This window comes from Pinus tabuliformis, chromosome 6 (genome assembly GCF_031772625.1).
Source record: "Pinus tabuliformis cultivar Carrire ecotype Pingquan chromosome 6, CPIR1, whole genome shotgun sequence".
NCBI classification, from domain to species: domain Eukaryota; kingdom Viridiplantae; phylum Streptophyta; class Pinopsida; order Pinales; family Pinaceae; genus Pinus; species Pinus tabuliformis.
The window spans coordinates 1,847,085,909-1,847,100,828 of record NC_142292.1 but is presented as its reverse complement, the minus strand read 5'-3'; positions in this window follow the sequence as shown (position 1 = coordinate 1,847,100,828).

Here is a 14,920-nt window from a genome sequence, read left to right as displayed (position 1 = left end):
ATGATGAAAGTGATAGTGAAACAACTGAATTTTCTCTTATGGGTGAGAAAGAAAGATATCAAATAGAGGCAGAATTTAAAAGGCTTACAGACAAAATTAGAGATCAACAAGATCTATTGCACAAAAGGGAATGTGTCTCCAAAGAAGAAGTTACCAATATAAAAGATCAACTAGAGGAAGGAAACAAGGTAAGGAAGCTATTCAAGGAAAAGGAAGATCAATGTCAAAATTTGTAGGATGAAGTAACATCATTAAGAAATGAAGTAAATGAAAGGAGCACAACAATCAAGAAACTCAGAGAAAGATCTAGTTACTATGAAAGTCTTGAAGCTACGATCCTCCCGCTAAAAGAAGATCTTGAAAAATCAAATAAGCAGAATAAAGAACTACTCCAAGCTCTTGAAAAACAAGAAAACGAAGTTCTTGAATTAAGACATCAGTTGGAAGAAGGAGGAAAAGCTGAAGAAAACATGAAGAAGCGGTATCATGAAAAGGAAGAGCAACATCAGGTTGAGGTAAATATTCTAAAAGATAACTTAGAAGAAAAGGATAAGCTCTTATGATTTCAAGATAGTACTAAGATCTTGGATGATATTCTTAGTAGTCAAAGGTCTCCTGCTATCAAAACTGGTCTTGGTTTTCATGAATTTGTTGAAGGTGAATCTAGTTCACAAAATAAGACAAGGAACTCCAATGCACAATCTGAAATACTCAACAAGGAGATGAGAGGTCAATCCCATCAACAACCAAGGAAGGAAATTCTTCAAAGAAACTCTTTTACTCCTCCGATGAATGTCATAATCTTGGACATGTTGCAGCCAGATGCAGAAGTACAATGGTTCAAGACCATCAAAGAGAAAGATCATCACGTTCCAGGTACTTTAAGGGATATTTTTTTCTTGCAATATGTTTGGTCACAAAGCTGTTGATTTCTACAGAAGGAATATGAAACATGTAAGATGTAATGCTTGTAACAAGCTTGGACATATTGCAAAGGAATGCAGGAACAAAGTACGGGCACCATACCAAAAGGAGAAAACATCATCACACTTGAATATATGGAAGAAGAAGGAAGTACGGTTAGAAATATGTGGCATAGCACAATATACAAACATAACAGACTCAGAGGGAGCTAAAAGTGTAAAACTTCAGTGTCCTAAATCTCATATGCAAGTTTCATAAAGGGAAGTCGCGTATATACGCAAGTTAGTTACTGCATAGTCGCGTATATGTTAGTTTGAGGAAAAGCAGTGGGACAGGCTCAGGAAAAAGGGTCTGATATGATTCAGTCCATTATTTGCTCTGTTTGATAATGGTTACAATCTACTGATGATGTGTGGAAATGTCTTGATACTTGTAAGATGTTTAAAAGTGTTTTGATCCTAAATTAATGATGATGATGCCTTGATACTTCTTGCTGATATATGCATGATCAGATCTGACAGTAAGCAAGATGGCACAAGTTCAAGGGGAGCACATGCTTTTAATAATGCATTGTTGGCATTATGGTTAGTAGTCCTTGGTGATGATGCTTATATGGCTAAATGATACATCTTGCTATGATATGGTTATGAGTTGTCCATGACAAAATCTCATATGATTCTTGGGGTTACATAGTTAGTGTTCAGATCAGATTTGTGGTTGATTCTCTGATGATGCATATATGGTGCTTACATGGTGATCTTCATAAGGATAAGGAGAAGTACAAAGCTTGAATACACAACTTCATTACTTGATGATGAGTCACTCATATGTTGCTGTCATCATATGCATAAAGATCATATAATACAATTATGATGCAGGATTCCTATAGTTCTTGGCACTCATGTGGATGAGGATTGTTGCTGTTGATGATATCAAGAAGTCTTGACAAAAGATCTTGAGCTCAAGATACATAGTGCTATATACAGTATGCTGGATACATGGATGATTACTCAAAGTTGCATTGTTGGAGACATGATGATGATGAGTTCTTACCTATATGATGATAGGTTGATATTTTGATTGATGCAGATGAGGGATGTTCCGGAGTGATGATACATGGATGGTATATAAGATCATGAAAATCTTGATGATGATTAGATGACTATGGTGTTTTTCACATATGATATAATGTGAATGATTTTGTTGTCATATGCAGAATTCATCCATGGAAGGCTATGATAATGTTCAAGAGGATGAGCTGATATCTATATGCAGACATACCTTGATTACAGGTTGATGACTTCTAGACTAATGGACATATACAGGTTGCTGGTCTGGATGTTGTTGATAGAATGGAGTAGATCATACAGTGTGTATGATAGTTGTTGATGACTATCATGGTCTTGTTTAGATATTTGATCTCTGTTATAAATGTCATATATATCATTCAATGTAAAGGTCATATCAAGACTCATGATGTAACAGTTTGTCTCTATCTATTATAGTCATTTGATGAATCCCTTTTGGTCATATGATGTAATTTGTACCCCCACTATGCATGGGAAGGATGATGTAATATTTTAGTCATGTATAAAATTTTGGTTTATCTCCACTTGGTTGGGAGGATGAGTCAATCTTAGTATATCTCCACTTGGTTGGGAGATGGATGTATGTTATGAAACCAGCTCACAAAAAGATAGAAAAGATAGATCAACACCTTGGAATTCAGCCTCTTCGAGGGGGAAACCTCCTTTACATTACATAAATGAACAATTCTTCGATGATACAAATGAAAAGACCTCCTTTCTATACATAGGAGTCTAAGGGGTCATAACATAATCAAAGCCGACATAACAATAATAATGTAAGGGCACAATAATAACAATAGTGGGCTTCTATGGGGCACAATAGTAACCATATGGGCAGTACATGGGTACATCAATATAATAAGTGGGTTGTACTAATAACAATAAGGGGTTACACTAGTAGTATAGGGGCCTAACATGCCCCTCTCCTTCAAAAAGCGTTTTCCTCAACGCTTAAGTAGTTCTTGATGCTTCTGTATAAAATTCTTGTCCTCCCATGTGGAATCTTCAGCAGGTAAGTTCTTCCACTTGATGAGATACTCTGAAATTGATCGATTTCGTAGCTGTCGAGTTCTTATTTCTGTGACTGCTCCAGGTTCCAATATGATTTTTCCTTCCTCTTCAATTTCTGGCAATATTGTTTGAATTGGGATCTTTTGCAACTTTTGAATAAGTGGCCATACTTCTTCGTCCTTCTTCCATTCATCCCTTGCTTCATTTATCCAATCTAGTTGGATAATAGAAATAGCACAAAACAATGCTTCCACATCCTCATCCTTGAAGAGTCTTCCCATTCGGTAAGGTCGCCATTTTTTAAGTGCATGTAATATTGCCAACATTTCCTTCTCATGAATAGCTTCCTTGAGATGTAGCAGTAAAAATACCCAATCACCTACATCAAAGCGCATTTACAGATACAAATATTTACAGATGTATACACTGGTTGACTTTGATAAAAGCGCGTACATATGCAGGTTAGATACATCTGAATAGTGTATACCATATTGTTTGAAGTTACAGGTGGTTCTAGTTTTTGATGCAAAGTTTGAGTTCTGGTGACTGTTTACTGGTGTCAGCATTCTGCATATGCAGATTGGTTGATTGTGTTTAGCTTCAGTGTTGATGAATGAGATCTATAATGGATCAGGATCATCATGACTTATCTTTATGTGATCTGATGGACTAGATCTGGTTGCTAACATATGTATTATCCTTGTATATGTAATGATCTGGGTATGTCTGAAGTTAGGAAGTGCAGCGAAGTTATAAGTAATTGATGACATATATGTTGGTTTGCTTTGGTGAAGTTGCGTATACACACTGGTTCGGCTCTTCCAAGTAATGTATGCACTCTGATGCATGATTTCTTGTCATACAGTTGGTTTTGAATATTGTTGCAGAGCTCTGTGTTCTAGTGATTGCATTTTATTGACAGGGTTTCAGTGATTTAGTATTGGGTGATTCAGAGATTGATGATGAAGTGGTGATTGATTTTGTGATTCAATGATATTGATGGGTCTAGTATGACAATTGGATGAAACGTGGCCTTTAGATTATGGTGTTGTGCTTCAGGAGTATCCAGTCTAAAAATTTATGAAACGTGTTACCTGGAGGAAGAAAGAGAAGGTTGTAGCCTTATGTAGGTCTGCACCTTTGTACTAGTACATGAGCTAGTACAAGAGCTAAGGGGGTTGTAGCTCCCTTCCAGGAGAATCTGGAGAACGAGAGAAGGTTGTAGCCTTCTACAGGTAGAAGCCTGCGTACTGGTATAAGACTGCTACAGTACAAAAATATTGTAAAAAGAAGTTTCTTATTAAAGGAAGATAGAGACGAATTGTAGCAGGTGGTTTTCACGCACATTGGGTTTCCACCTTACATTATCATGTTCATGTGTGCTTCTTGTGTTTGATGATCTATTCTATTTTACTGCACCTGTTTACTGTTCATATGGTTAATGAAGTTCTGATGCACTAACTAAAGATCAACATTTATTGGATTAACTAAATCATAAGTTTACTGGATATACGCTAGTTGCATTAGACACAGTTGCGTGTACACGTGGGTTCCCTTAACTGAAGTAGTGTATATAAATCTGAGTATGGAAATGAAAAATTTATTGATTTGCTAATACTGATTCACCCCCCCCCCCCCTCTCAGTATTATTTCCAACAGCAGCCATATTTCTCGAAGTGAGGTGGGGTGATGTAGAGCCCTAGTCCCAAATTTGCAAATATTTGGGCAGGGTCCATAGCAGAGAAGAAACAATTGCAATATAATTTTCTCTTGGATCAATACCCTTGTTATAGGGGCCCACAGTATTCAGTAGCAGAATGATTAGTGTCAGTTGATGCAATCAGATCTTGAGTGACAGTTGCAGAGGTAGTACCAACCAAAGACTCTGGAGATAGTTGTAGCTCAGAGACAGTTGATTTAGTATCTTTGATGCTTCTTAATTGTAGTTATTGCAGTAGAAAAAAAAACAGTGAGAGGGAGTGTTCGTTATGTTATAATACATTCCTACAGAGAAGCAGGATTGGGGTTATTCAAAACCCTTTTCTTAATAAGGAGTGTTAAATTGTAGCAAGAAAAGGCTTCATTTGACTTGTTCCTTACTCAAATAGAGAAATTTAAATTTACACATCAGTACGATGACTTGAGTTGTAATTAGCAGGAGTGACATGCCCAAGTCATTTAGTTAAGCCAGTCAAATTTATTTGGTGGGTAAGAAGTAGAGTTGTGCATGAGTTGATTGCTAAGATATAACAATCTAGTGGAGTTATAGTCAATGAAACTCAGTTATCTGAGCTCTAGCCATGAATAGAGTCAGTATGAGTTCAATTGAGTGGTTGTAATTATTGTTAACTCACTGATCTCTCAGTTTTCTAGTTAATTTACTAAAAATAGCCCTAGTCATGCATGCAATTCGAATTACCTAGTTGAGTGGAGGGAAAAGGCATAATTGTATTTATTGTTGTATATTGTTGAGTGTAAATATTTTTGCATGTAGTAGGTGAGGAATTCTCTTGGGATTGAGCAAGAAAATAGAATCTCTTCCTATTCTTTAGGAGTAGGAATTGCTGAAGGAAATAGGAGGAAGAAGGAGGCTTATTTTGGCTAAGTATTCGCTAGAGTAGACTTAGGAGGAGATCAACATTGTAGTGCAGGTTGAGCTCCAAGGATTGAAGTTGTCATTGTAATAGATCAATTGTCTCATATGATATAATACAAACACAAGAGGGGTTTTCCCAGTTGGGATTTCTAGTAAAAATAATGTGTTCATTATGATTGAATGATTGCATGTGTTTCTATTGTATGTTTTCCCTTCCACAGATTGAGTAGAAGAAATTCGTGTCTATTTTTTTTAGCCTGAATTCATTAGCAACTACAAATTTCGAATTATTTCTACAAAAAAATTATGTTGAGGATGGTATAAAGCTTCAATTGGAGGAATTTACTCAATATTTAATTGAATTTACCAATTTGGATGAGCAGGAATCACTTCTACATTAATTTGAGTATCAACAGGGAGCTTAAAAATGGCACTAGGGTGTGCAAGAACATATTTTGAAGAGCTAGGAGTAATGGGCATTGTTTGTTGAACAATAGAATTTGAAGTGTTTACTTCAGGGGTTTCCTTTTCCTTAGATGCATCATTTGGTGTTGAAAATGTATCAAAAAATGACTGCCATTCTTTATTCATATCATTAACCAATAGGTTGACTGAGGAACCCTGATCTTTGGAATCGGTGGAAGAAATCTCCATTGGTGTAGAGATATGAGGTGTGGTCTGTGAAGAAGAATTGATAGTTTTTTCTACAAAACCAAAGATAGCTTTAGAAAATGCATATGCAAATGAGCCCTTCTAGAAACTCTAAAAAACTAAAAAGTGTTTAAAGTTATCTAGAGACAATTGCTTCGCTTTATAACAAACTGACTCATAAAAGGAGGCCTGGAAAAATAAATCATCATATTGACTATGGTCATGAACATAATTTCTGATATATGCTTCAGCAACTACATTTTGACCTACCTGAGAAGCATCATAAGCTTTGGTAGGAATGGTGGTGAGCTTCAATTCATTTAAGGCCAAGATCTCCTTTTCAGCCTGTTGATAATTTTGGAGAGTGAATAGACAAACTTGCAAGGGAAATTTGGGCCAAAATTTTTTAGAATATTTTTTGAGTTCGAGGGTAATTCCAGTCCCTACAGTCTGATAAGAAATTTCTCTAGATAGGAGCTTATCTAGGACATAAAGAGGGAGAACATGGAGGAAACCATTACTTCCCCAAACCCTAATCTAGGTAAAAATCTCCCCGCAAAATAATCTCTAATCTTTAGCAAACAATCCATGGCCTCGAGAGACATCCCTGGAATTGTGGAATTAAAGATGGCTCGATATAAGGGAATCATTACAAGATGATAGATGCAGTAGAAATTATCGAAGTAATTCTCTTCCCTGAGAATACTATGATATATGTGTATAGGAAGAGGGTCGACAAGTGTCCACTTCCAACCCATGCATGGGAAGTCAAGTGAAAAACTGTTGTAGCGGCTACAACCACCCTCCAAAATTTTTCCTTAGCTTATTTTGGAGCCTACCTACCATCCTTCGCAGCAGCTTGCCTTGCTTCATAAAGTCCTCAAGCTTCAATGTCTTTCTTGCTCAAAGGCAACCTGTCAATCACAAGGTGATCTTTTCCTTTCACAGGCTACTCACCTGGACTTGACCCAGCTACAGGCTAAGTAGCTTCCCAGTGAAATTTGCTCATTTCTGGAGGGAAACTAGCCATTCCCTCCAGGAATTGTGCAATTTCTTTTGACAGCCTGCTGGGCTCCAAGATTGTGCAATCCTACCAGCGAACCCTCCCAACAGGATTTGCGCAATTTTTCCCATCAACAGGTAGCTCAACCCAGGATTTCTGCAAATCTAGGCAGTAGTCAACTACTGAGCCCAGAAATTTCAAAATCCCCTTGAGCAGTCAGCCCAGCTGACAGTCAGAAATGATCATTTCTCCCCGGCAGTCGAGCAATCGCCTACATGTGCAGCTGAGTTAACCGATTCCCTCTGGGACCGAGCAAAACAAACCTACATGCATAGGCTGCTTCTCCTAGGGCAACATGTAAAAGAATCCCTTATTTCAGGGATCTATGTTTAGCAGTTGGAGGTTACATGCAAGGAACAATTCAGAAACCTCCCTCCAAGTGTCGTTTCCCCTAGATTTGTGGCATGTGTGTCACAACCTCGATGTTATAAAAACTCATCAACCGGACACTACAGAGCTCATTCCTCACATCAACCTTGTAGATCTGACATCCCACATCACATCTAGGAGCAATTGGCACATTCAGTTCAACTATTTTGGGGTAAGTTCGCTTCCCATGCCTTGTGCTGCATTTCTGTCGCTTTTTGTGTATTCGCTTGTGTGATCATTGTTTGCTTGATTTCTTTGAATGCATGTTGTTGTTTACATATATTATAGCTTTTCCTAGCTCTGTTTCAAATTTCATTGCTATCTCACTACTATCACATGCATGAAACTGTTTTGCATGGACGTTTGCCCAATCAACGAACTGCCTCACCCACATGCATGTTGATCTATTTGCTCAATCTTCCATTCATGTTTTGATGCATTTTTTTATCACTTATGCTATCACTTAGTGTCCCATGCATTTCATAGACTTACTTGCTTTTAGTTGCCTGTCAGTGAGTCAGGCCAACCTTGGCCTAGTCTCTGCCTTCACCAAGGCTATATTGCACAATCTAGAGAAGGAAGGCTCACCTTCCTCTCCAGATTTGCGCATATTGGCCCACCATTGGCCTCCTGGACTAATTTGCGCATTTTTGGAGGTCAGTGGATACTTGGCCCAAAAATTTGCGCAAATATACCCCTGGGCCAACAGTACTTCCCAGCTGGGATTGTTCATTGTGTAATCCCAGCAGCCTGGACTGTGCGTTGTGCAATCTTTGCAGTCGGTCTCCCAACCTCCCGGCCGAAATTGTGCAACCATCATGATCATTCACCCAGGTATGTTGCAAGTCAATTCTCATGTTCATTTTGGTTTTTGACTGACAGATTGATCACTATGAGTTTTTCCATGTCTTCAGGTATCACAGGTGTTCATCTACCTCTCAGCAGTACATGTACAATGGTTTCCAAAAGAGCAGAGACGAAGACATTTTACAGAGCACGCTTGGGGATGCATTCGATCAAGTGTCCATGGGCTTACCTACTCAAGAACACATAAAGCTGTTCATGGACAAGTACATCGAGCAACAACATCACAACGAGCAACATCATGAACAACAATTGAAGGTAGCATAACGAATGTAGCGAATGCAGCAAATGCAAGAGGAAGGTTGTTGACAACATAGAGGCGGAGCAAAGTTGCAAGATCAAGCAGATCCACTGATAATGAAAGCAACTTTGGAGACTCATGCTATGAAGTGACAACGCCACATGAAGATCATGCAAAGGCAAAAGATGGAACAAAGAAGGAGTTGCATGCGTTGAAGCAACAACTCAAGAAGAACATGAAGTTGCATAGATAGTCTAATGAGTTGCAAAAGGAACAGGAAAAAAAGTGGGCGCAACATTAACTCGTGGATGAAACTGCGCCAGTATGAGTTAAGGATCTATCTCAGTAGCTAACACAGAGAAAACATGGTGAGAAATGTTGTTGATCACATGCAAGGGATCCAGCAACATGCATGTCATTGAACGCATGCATGCAATCCAACCCATTCAACACACTCACCAAGGCGAAGATAAGAAGCAAGTCCAACTGGGGTTGAACATGTACTTCAACAAGTTGATGCGCATGACCACCAGCACACACTTGAAGATCAGCACAAACACTATGCATCAGTGTGTTTCCAGTTTAACCATACCCAAGAAGACCATGCGCATGTTAGCAGACGAGTTGGATGGAGGGGCCGAACCAATGCACAATTACAACAGAGGCAAGAGTTCGCTTCAACAAGATGTCACCATGAGGTGCATGCACATCATCACGGACGACCAAGCTTGGCATCAACTCACCACCTTCACCATCACAAGCATGTCAAAGAGTTGGTCTCATCACAGTGGACCGAGTGTCAGTGATGTCTTGCAAGGCTTGCTCAAACCACGTTGTCTCACATGAGTACATGTGCATTGTAATGTTGAGTCATGTCAAGTGTAAGTCAAGTGTCAATAGTTGGATGTAACAATCATAGAGTAGGTGAAGAGTCATGAGGGTAATTGAACTGTCACAAAGGGGAATGTCAAGGGTCACCCCACCCTTTGCTATAAATAGTCCCCCATAACTCATTGTATGGGCTTTTGATCAGCCAAACTTCTACTAAGACTATCTTGAAGAAGACTTGGACAGTATTGTAATGCCCCTTGGCTTCTCCACTGCACGGAGCTAGTTCATCTCTTTGGAGGAGCAGGTGGATGTGGCTATAACATTCTACTGATGGGGCTAGCAAGTTTACATGGTGTATTGTATGGTTGTGACTTACACTTCTTTATATAATTAAAGCCAACACATTTTCATGCATATGTTGTTATTGTAGTTGTATTGCTCCAGTTGCCTTAATGATATATGTCGTTTAACTTACATACTTGTATATGAACTGATTTGTATGCAATTATATGAATCTTGTTGTTAATGTGTTGCATATGTATTTAATGTTGTCACCATCCGTGTCGACTGCTCTACTGGACATCAGACAAACCTTTCTCATGAACCTAGTTATATCAACTAGCACACTCGTCTCAGACTGATCCATGAGTGTTGTTCATGTTATCTTATCTTGTATGTTGTGATTGTCACATCTGTGTCAACTTCTCTACCGAAAGTTGTGCATTTCCTTTGTGTTGTGTGTTCCTAGCCGAGTTGGCCGGACTGATCCCTCTATTTTAGTAAATTATTGCTATGAAGTAAAAACCTCCAATGCTTGAATTTCCTCACGGTCCCCCAAGTGAGGCATTTGTTGCCAAGTGTCTTTCTAAAAGAGTGTGATGTGACCATTCCTAATCTCCCAAAAGGCATGATTTTGAATAATACTCTGGTTTGCTCGTGCTAAATTCCATATAGAGGGACCTAAGGGAAATTCGGATCTCTTAACATATTTGACTAAGAGGAGGTGTGATAGTATTTCCTATTCCACATTTGTTTCAAAATTTCATTACCTCCCTAAATAAACCTCCACCATAATTTAACTCCCATTGCCTTATTCAATATCTCTGGGTCTCTCAGGACTAAACCCCTACTAGCTTGGAGATGCAAAGTTTTTCCCAGGAAACTAATGACCATTTTCTTTATTTGTTAGATCCTCTCAAGAGAAGTTATCTATATAGGGCAGTGATGGTTTTGAAAGTTACTTTAGGGGTTGCTAAGATTGAAATTTGGTAAATTGGAAGAGATTTAAGGACAAACTTGAGAAGGACTAGGAATTCAACCAAGTTAAGAGAGTGGATCGCCAAGCTATCGCATGTGTTGGAGAGCTATGAAGTATGTCCTACTAGCAGGCTGATCTCAAGGAGTTCTCCACTAGTGGAGCTCCTAGGTACTTAGCAAGAAGTTTTCCTATTTGGAAATCCAGAAGGTGTGCAAAATGTCTTTGAACAACAACACTAGCATTAAATAAATTTATATTTGATTTGTCAGTGTTTATCACCTTACATGAAGTCACGAGAATGGTTTTCAAAGCCATAGTCTCCCCCACTGTTGGAATTCATAAGAGCATAGTATCATCAACAAATGGTTGATGAGTGATTGGAAAATCATTACCATATAAGCGAAGTCCTCAGATGGTATCTTGTCGCCTTGTTTCTTTGAGATATCTTCCCAATCCCTCTACTACTAAGATAAATAGAAAAGGGGAAATAGGATCTCCCTATTGAAGACCTCTATAAGGATTAAAAATCATGGGTGGGGATCCATTCAAAAGAAGGGAGAAAAAGGGAGTAGAAACTACAGACTTAATCCAAGTGATCCACGGATTTGAAAGCCAAAACGCTTGAAGGGTTTGGAGCAGACAATCTCAATTTAATTGGTCATAGGCTTTTGAGAGATCTACTTTTATCAACATTTTGGCTTGTTTGGATCTCTTTATGGAGTGGATATCCTCATGAGATGCCACTATATATCCCATCCAAAATTTGGTATCCTTTGAAAAAACCACTTTGCTCTGGTGAAATGATACCACTCAATAGAGATTTAAGACGATTAGTGATAGCAATCGATATGATCTTATAAACAACATTGCAAAGGGTGATTGGTCTAAAACCACTAGCATTATCCACTCTATTAGATTTTGGAATTAATGTAATAAAAGTAGCATTAATACCATGCCATACTATTTGTGAGTGGTGGGATTATTCAACCAAAGCAGGAACCTTCGTGCCTAAGAAATGTCAGCAAGCTTGAAAGAAGTATGTATTGAAGCCATTGAGACCAGGGGCTTTATTCTTTGACATCGCCATCACTACTTCTTCCACTTCTATGAACTAAACTTCTCGCATCATGCCTCATTCTAGGTTGGATGGATTAAGTTGGGTATATGTGAAGTAATTCATTGGATATAGTTGATCTATTGAGTGTGGGATGTGTAAGTAGGAGTAAAAATAGTAAACAAGTTCTTTCTAGAACTTTGTATGTTGGAGCAAGTGTTTCCCATCCTTAAAGTATAGGGAAAATATCCTATTGCTATGTTGGTGTTTTACCATTCCCTTGTGGAAGAATTTCAAATTTCATTCTCCTTCTTTCAGCCATCACACACAAATTTTATGTTTCCAGATGGTTTGTTCTTTCTTCCTTCACTGCTCTATTTGATTTATCATTTTTCCATCTTCCATTACCAAGGAATTCATGCATCCTTCTAGAATAATATTTTGTTGCACCTATATCATATGAGTCTCAAGGACCTATTTCTCTATGAATATATGGCTGAATTCTTTTCTATTCCATTCCTTGGCATTCTTTGGCACTCCCTAGCACACCCTACCACTCCCTGACATGCCCTTGGCACTCTAGCATGCCTTGGCACTACCTAGCATATAACCTTGTCACTCCCTCCTTAGCACACTTGAAACTCACTGACACTCCTTATCACACACTCTTATCTATTCATTTCCATGCATTTTGAACTAGTTCTCCCTCGTGTTTCCATGGAACTCCCTAACACTCCCTGGCACACATTAACACACCCTGACACCTAACACATCTTGGCATGCCACCCTGGCACTCTAGCATTCCTTGGCACTACCTAGCATACCTTGTCAATCCCTCCTTAGCACACCTAGAACTCGTTGACACTCCCTGTCACACACTCTTATTCATTCATTTACATGCATTTGAAACTAGTGCTCCCTTGTGTTTCCCTAACACTCCCTAACACTCCTTGTAATACATTGGCACACCCTAACACCTGGCACATATTGGCTTGTTGCCCTAGCCTCTAGCATGCCTTAGCATTGCCTAACATACATTGTCACTCCTACCTTAGCACATCTGGAACTCACTGACACTTCCTGTCACAAACTCTCATTCATTCATTTCCATGCATTAATTTGACTTGGTGCTCCCTTATGTTCCCTTGACACTCCCTAACACTTCCTAGCATGCATTCGCATACCCCTGCACCTGACACATCTTAGAAGCATGTTTCCCTGGCACTCTAGCATGCCTTAACACTGACTAGCATACCATGCCACTCCCTCCTTAGCACACTTGGAACTCACTGACACTCCTCTCACACACTCTTATTCATTCATTTCCATGCATTTTGACCTAATGCTCCCTTGTGTTTCCCTAGCACTCACTAACACTCCTTATCAAGAATTGACACACCTTGACACTTGGCACATCTTGGCATGTTTCCCTAACACTCTAACATGCCTTGGCACTGCCTAGCATACCTTGTCACTCCCTCCTTTGCACAAATGGACATCGATAACACTCCTTGTTACGCCCTCATATTCATTCATTTCCATGCATTTGAAACTAGTTCTCCCTTGTGTTTCCCTGACACTTGACCCTAACACTCCCTAGCATGCATTGGCGCCACACCCTGGCACTTGACACATCTTAGCATGCCTTAGCACTTGTCTTTTTCTCTCAATTTATCTTCTTTATGAAGCAACTGTAGTTGATAGGGGAACCCCCAATAGTTGTGATAAGGGGATTATGGGCCCCCTTATCACAACTCATTAGCCCTACTACATTTAAGCCCTTAGTCATGGTGGCCCAAGGGTGTAGTTGTAGGGGCATTGGGGCCAAATTTTGGGTTCATAATGTTAGGATGAGTTGAATGATATGACCAAAAAGGTGGGATGAGTATTTTGTGGTGTATTGAATGGGACTAGGGGACACAAGGGTAGCATGGATGGGCAAAAGTGGGATGTCCAAGCATGGTTCATTAAGATCTATAATCCTAGCATTAGTGACTGATAAGGGGGCTTAGGACCTAATGTCACAGGGGCTAGGGGGCCTAGAGGGAAGGAAACAAGAGAAATTGAAAGGGGAACCCTCGATAGTGGTGATAAGGGGATTAGGGGGCCTAGAGGGAATGGAACAAGACAAATTGAAATGGGAACCCTCAATAGTGGTGATAAGGGGATTAGGGGCCCCATTATCACAACCCATAAGACATTAACCCATAACCACGAAACTCCCTATCCCCTAAACCCCCAAGCCATAATCCCTTAACCCCTACACTCATAACTCATAACCCATCAACCCCTTGGCCCATTAAACCTTAAGCCATTAACTACTAACCTAGAATCCATGAACCCCTAAGCAATAACCCCTTATTATCTTAACCCATGACCCTTAAACCTAACCCATAACCCCTAAACACCTTAAAACCTAACCCATTAACCCTAAACACCTAAGTCCCCTAACTCTTAATCCCTTCGGCCCTAAATCCCATGGTCCCCAAGCCATTGACTCTGCACTCTTAACTCCTAAATCCCTTAACCACTTAGTATTCAAGGCCAAAAAAAATGCCTCAAACAAACAACCTAACCTCTTAGGAGAATCCTTCACCTCTAACTAAGAATATTGGGACCATTTGATTTTTAGAGAACTAGGTATTGGTTTCAAGGGTGTATGTTTGTAAAGTGTAATGCCCTTATTACCATGTATACCAAAGGTAGAACAATTGGATAATCTGCAAAACCTCAATCATAATTGCTCAATATATCTACACTTCATGTTGACATGGAGCTTGTAGTGTTCTACCACATGAGGAGTTGGCAATGAATAGATCACTCATAATGACTCAACCTCTTCATCCCTAATGCACAAGGAGTTAACCCTTGATACAAATAATTTTTTTGCTAAAAATCCCAATTGTGTCAATGTAGAATACTGCACATAAGAGAAAATTAAACGATATTATCCACATCAATGCTTGAAAT